The sequence below is a fragment of the Scyliorhinus torazame genome, chromosome 14 (genome assembly GCF_047496885.1).
Source record: "Scyliorhinus torazame isolate Kashiwa2021f chromosome 14, sScyTor2.1, whole genome shotgun sequence".
In the NCBI taxonomy this organism is placed as follows: domain Eukaryota; kingdom Metazoa; phylum Chordata; class Chondrichthyes; order Carcharhiniformes; family Scyliorhinidae; genus Scyliorhinus; species Scyliorhinus torazame.
Genome location: NC_092720.1, coordinates 24,529,687 through 24,535,865, shown reverse-complemented (window position 1 = coordinate 24,535,865; position 6,179 = coordinate 24,529,687). Strand labels below are relative to the sequence as shown.

The window sequence follows — 6,179 nt, the reverse complement described above, 5'->3', positions numbered from 1 at the left end:
TCTTTACTTTTTAATTATGAAATTATTACTAAGACTATGTTCTGTGACTCTCCTGTCCCCTCCAATTCCCTTGTCTCTTTCATAGAATTTACAGTGCAGAAGGAGGCCACTCGGCCCATTGAGTCTGCACTGGCCCTTGAAAAGAGCACCCGACTTAAGCCTACACCTCCACCCTATCCCTGTAGCCCCACCTAACCTTTTTGGACACTAAGGACAATTTATCATGGCCAATCCACCTAACCTGCACGTCATTGGCGGTGGGAGGAAACCGGAGCACCCGGAGCAAACCCACGCGGTCACGGGGAGAAAGTGTAAACTCTGCACAGCCAATGACCCAAGCCGGGAATCGAACCTGGGACCCTGGAGCTGTGAAGCAACAGTGCTAACAACTGTGCTGCCATGCCCAAATCCCTCCACACATTAGTGAAATATTCAAAAAACTAGCAATTAAAAAATACACTACTGGCTCACGTTTATGTGCTTCGGGGAAAGGAATCTAATGTGTGAGTGAATGAATCCCTGCCTTTGTAGCAGTGGCAGGAAGCAGTGCTTTCATTTTAAGACGTCCCACAGTCTCCTGAACTCTCTGACCCTGAAAAGCTAGTATCTGATTGGATCTTGGGAAACCGAAGCTGTACAATTTTCCGGGTACCCGCCAAACGCTGCTGTTTTACCGGAATCGTTGTCGAGCCCACTAACGGGATTCTGAAAGAGCTCTACCTTGATCGGGTGCTGTGCAGTGCTGCATGTGTAACCCAGCTGTGACCTCACAAAGAAGTGAGCTCCTCCTACTTGTTGGTGATCGATGAGGTTGGATAGGCAGGAATTGGGGATTCACCAAAAAAGTGAAGGAAGGAAGTTGAACGGGTTCGTTTGGCTCTGCAGGGCGATTCTGATTTTGGCAAAGGAGAGCGTGGGCCAATAACATTTGATATGATCTGGGCAGACCGAACGAAGGATGGCTAAACCATTTGCAGATGTTCTCAGATCTGAGCCCTCAGAGTTGAAGGAATTAAATTAGGGCCCAGACTTACTGACAGAATCGACTAAGGTGGAATGGAATAAAGGGCAGAACGGTAGCACAGTGCTTAGCACTGCTGTTTCACAGCTCTACGGTCCCAGGTTCGATTCCCGGCTTGGGTCACTGTCCGTGCGGAGTCTGCACGTTCTCCCCGTGTCTGCGTAGGTTTCCTCCGGGTGCTCCGGTTTCCTCCCACAAGTTCCGAAAGACGTACTGTTCGGCAATTTGGACATTCTGAATTCTCCTTTTATGTCCCCGAACATGCTCTGGAATGTGGCGACTGGGGGCTTTTCACAGTAACTTCATTGCAGCGTTAATGTTAGTCTACTTGTGACAATAAAGATTATTATTATTATAAGACTCTACTGTTAGTGGGGGTGTCAAAGGTGGATGTAAGGGTGGAGAGGACACTTGTAAAACAAAATGGAGTTGGTGGGTTGGGCGGCCCTTTCCTCTACTCAATATATTTGGAACTGCATAAGGCGCTCGAAGATAGCTAACCTGTCTGACCTTTTGATTCAAGCAACCTTTTGGGGCATATCATTGAGAAGGCATTAAAATGCAACATATCCTTCCTGTGGACCAAGGGCAGCCATTTTCCAATAGTTCCAGAAACTCATTCATAATGGGCTTGCAAATGTCTTGGCTTTGGGGTGGAATTCCAAAATATGGATGCAGGAAGAGTCTATTCTAACAGAAAGATATGTAAATGAATGAAACTCGAACATCATTGTATGTCATTAACAAAGGCATCAGAGACCATTTGTGAGGCCAATGAAAAACAGATACCATGGTCACCTGACAGAAACCAGGCTGCTAACATTTTGAGGCGAGAGACAGAAAGGAGGAAGAGGAATTCCAGACCATCAACGGAGCTGGAACCTGTCTAACATTCATCAAGAGGCAGAGAATTTGGGCTAGCTTTTATCCGCCTATTTGAGGAACCAAACCAGGCTTTTACTGCATGTTTTCGACTACACCTTGACTAATGTGAAGCCAGAGAAACATGCTACTGCACACAGTGAGCCACTGCGAATCCACCTTCATCAACCTCTAACCTCTACTTGTTCAGTGAACCACAATGGGAATCATAAGCCTTCAGTGTTGTAATCGCCTCCTTCTGTGTCCGTGAGAATGGGTGTCCATGAGAGTGTGTGTGTCCGTGAGTGTGTGTGTCCGTGAGTGTGTGTGTCCGTGAGTGTGTGTGTCCATCAGTGTGTGTCCGTGAGAGTGTGTGTCCGTGAGAGTGTGTGTCCGTGAGAGTGTGTGTCCGTGAGAGTGTGTGTCCGTGAGAGTGTGTGTCCGTGAGAGTGTGTGTCCGTGAGAGTGTGTGTCCGTGAGAGTGTGTGTCCGTGAGAGTGTGTGTCCGTGAGAGTGTGTGTCCGTGAGAGTGTGTGTCCGTGAGAGTGCGTGTCCGTGAGAGTGCGTGTCCGTGAGAGTGCGTGTCCGTGAGAGTGCGTGTCCACGAGAGTGCGTGTCCACGAGAGTGTGTCCACGAGAGTGTGTTTCCACGAGAGTGTGTTTCCACGAGAGTGTGTGTCCACGAGAGTGTGTGTCCACGAGAGTGTGTGTCCGGGAGTGTGTGTCCCTGTGAGAGTGTGTGTCCCTGTGAGTGTGTGTGTGCCTTGAGTGTGTGTGTCCATGAATGTGTGTGTCCGTGAGAGTGTGTGACGTGAGTGTTTGTGTGTGTGTACTCACACAGGCGAATGCTTGTGTGTTTGTCAGACAGTGAATGCTGTTGCATAAGCATTTCAGGTATTGAGTATTAAGCATTTATCCCTTTTTTAAAAATGTGCAAGAAAACTCATTTGTCCCTTTCTGAGAGTTTCAGCACTCAGCACTTTTATTTTAAAACATGTCTGTCTTCAGTCAGTCGAGCGGTGGAGAAAGGGGAACCATCCTACTGTCTGTACCCTGTCTGGAACAGTCTTGCGACAGATGGAGCAGGGAGCGGTTAATGAGAAAATGCAGTTTAATTGTTCAGGAGAACAGGAATGTTCACCTGCTCCTCTTCAAGTAGTGCCGTTGTTCCTTTAACCTCCCGTGAACAGGCAGATAGAGGCAGCTTTGGAGCCGGCTGCATTTTCGGAGGCAGAATGCTGTTAACGTTAGCGATTCTGTGTGGGGATTCGCGTCCTACAGGGATCAGCGTTCGGGCTCTTGCTGTTTATCATCTTTAACAATAACTTGGATGAAATGTGGAAGTGTCTGGAAGTTCACAGATGATACAAAACTATGTGTGGGTGTAAGGGCTCAGATGACGAAAACAGATTGCAGCCAGATGTAGCTGCGAGGATTGAAGATGTATTTCGATTTGGATAACTGTAGAATTTCCAAGAGCTCTTTTTTCTGTTCAATTGGCCCATTTTTATTTTGCTCTGAGAAATTGCATGGTTGGCAGGGCACCGGGTGCGGGTGAAAGTGTGTGTTTTAAAACTTCTAAGGGGTGGCGGTGGCATGCCGTCACTTTAAGGCAAGTGTGTCAGTTCACCTCAGCCTGGAGGAGGACTTAGTCCTGGTGTCCTCGAGCTTACTATCCATCTGTATATGTTCACGTTAGTTTAGAATAAACGAGTGCGATCTTCCGGGCTTTCCCACCAGCAGGATCGTCCGGTTCCGCCGATGGCTGGCCCCCGCTGTGGGTGCCCTGGCAGTCAGTAGAATGTCCGAACAACGGGATATCCCGTTGACGGTCGTGGGGCCCGAAGATCCCGCCGCTGGTCAATGGCGGGCAGCCACCACCACCGCAAAACACACTGCCGTGTGGAAAAACCCGCTCAATAAATTAACCCAAAGTGTGTTTGCACAATCCCTTATGAACGATTGGTGCATTGATATTATAACACAGACTACAGAATGCACAACAGCGGTTCCTTCGAAACAGCAGAGTGCTTAGCCTGGCAGCACGATTCAATACAGCACAATAGGGTGAACAGTCCTATGGCGTGAGAAGTAAGATCTGTGCTGTTTTGGTCCGTCCTCCACAATGCCACAGCATCGCAAAGTGTTGAAATCTCAGCGTGGTGACGGTGCAGAAAAGCGGTGAAGACTCAGCAATGGGACAATGCTCAAGTAAAGAGCTAGTAAGTTAAGTCAGGCAAGTGCGTTGAGAGCTCAGTCGGGAAAGGCGAGTGACCAGGGTGGAGGCCGGATGGAGAGCGAGGGAGGCAGAGTCGAGCAAAACAAAAAGCGAAGAAAGGGACACAGATTGGGTCAGAGAAGTTTCCAATTTTGACAGAGTCATCGGACTCGAAACGTCAGCTCTTTTCTCTCCCTACAGATGCTGCCAGATTTGCTCAGATTTTCCAGCATTTTCTCTTTCGTTTCAGATTCTAGCAGCCGCAGTAATTTGCTTTTATCCAATTCTAATGGACGGAGCTTCGGAAAAGCGACTGCAGTGACACTCGGCCACTGGATGATTGGCACGAGGCCAATCATCCAATGGGATTATATGGGTGGAGGTGATAGTGTGCAGAGGGTATGGCATGCTAATGCAAACCAGCTGGTCTTTACTTGCCTCTTTTATCGATATGTTTTTATCATAGATTATCATAGAATTTACAGTGCAGAAGGAGGCCATTCGGCCCATCGAGTCTGCACCGGCTCTTGGAAAGAGCACCCTACTCAAGGTCAACACCTCCACCCTATCCCCATAACCCAGTAACCCCACCCTACACTAAGGACAATTTGGACACTAAGGACAATTTATCATGGCCAATCCACCTAACCTGCACATCTTTGGACTGTGGGAGGAAACCGGAGCACCCGGAGGAAACCCACGCACACACGGGGAGGATGTGCAGACTCCGCACAGACAGTGACCCAAGCCGGGAATCGAACCTGGGACCCTGGAGCTGTGAAGCAATTTGCATTTGAAAAAAGTGCCTCCGACTACGCCTTCTGTGCTATGGCTTTCTGTCTCGGGGGGGGGGGGGAGAGTAATGTCACAGGGTAAATTAGATGGACAACATACTATTCTCGTACTGATCACCATAGGTAGCATCTCAAAATATCAAATAAGGCAGTATTGTGCCAACTTAATTGCATTTGAGATGGGACGAAAATAAATTAATTTGGCCCTCTGCAGTGAGATTTTGACCAGCATTCGCACCTTGAGACTTTCAAAGGCATCAACGTGTATTATTGAATTACGCTGATGGACTCGGCCCTGGGAAGGTTTTTGGAACCTTGTGAATTGTGTATTGCTGAAGCCCACATCAAACGAAGCATCACTGGTGCTGTCGCATGAAATAGAGATGCTTTCACTTAACCGAAATAAATTAAAGCAAATTTCCAAATCCACAACAAAAGACTTTTGCGTGTTTTCCTGCACAGAGCCATGCCCGTGCCATTGTTTGGAAATTGATTAAGTATCACTCAGATACTTCATCATTCTGTTGCTAAACCACATCCAAAAATACGCCTGAGGTTTTCTTCAGTTGCACTCAATATTAAACAGGCTGCGAAACATATTTACCCACACGTTCTGTGCTGTCTATCGCTTCCTGCCGCAATAACCCATTTTGTCGTTGGTCAGGCTTCGAGTGAGAAGACACTTCTCGCACTGCCATGAATATTAGCCCATCTTCTGTGGGATGTAACCCTACCTCTTTTTTCGAACTAAATGTTCACAAAGAAACACTGGAAAAGAACTTAACAAATATTTTTTTTTTCTGCTCGCCGCCAAACATGCAATAATGGCACAAATTTCATCAAGGTGCCTCAGATATAACGAGGTCAGTTTTCATCATTAAGATGATAACTTTCAACTCCAACCGAGCTTGTCTGCCACAATAAAGGGGACCATTTGAAGATTTAATGATCTTATAAAAGGATCCATATTTTTCACCCAGTTTATTTCTTTATTTTTTTTGTTGCCCGCTGACAGATTTCGCCTTTTAAATAAAATCTGTCTTTGAGGAGTTGGAGTAATCAGATGGAATTTTGTTCAAATTGAGCGAGGGAAGGGTTTTTGCCCAAAGGGCTGCTGCATCAAAGCTCATAGGTGATCTAAATGGAACATTCCCTGGGTAGATGAAATAAATCCAGCATTACTATTAGGGGCAGCACGGTAGCACAGTGGTTAGCACTGTTGCTTCACAGCACCAGAGAGCCGGGTTCGATTCCTGGCTTGGGTCACTGTCTGTGCGGAGTCTGC

General features: G+C 47.2%; 1 protein-coding gene across 3 annotated transcripts in view; it reads left to right on the top strand.

Annotated features, from left to right (window-relative positions):
• Nucleotides 1–6,179, top strand: part of LOC140389583 (mediator of RNA polymerase II transcription subunit 12-like protein) — a 731,598-nt gene that overhangs the window by 521,888 nt on the left and 203,531 nt on the right. The window lies entirely within an intron of this gene.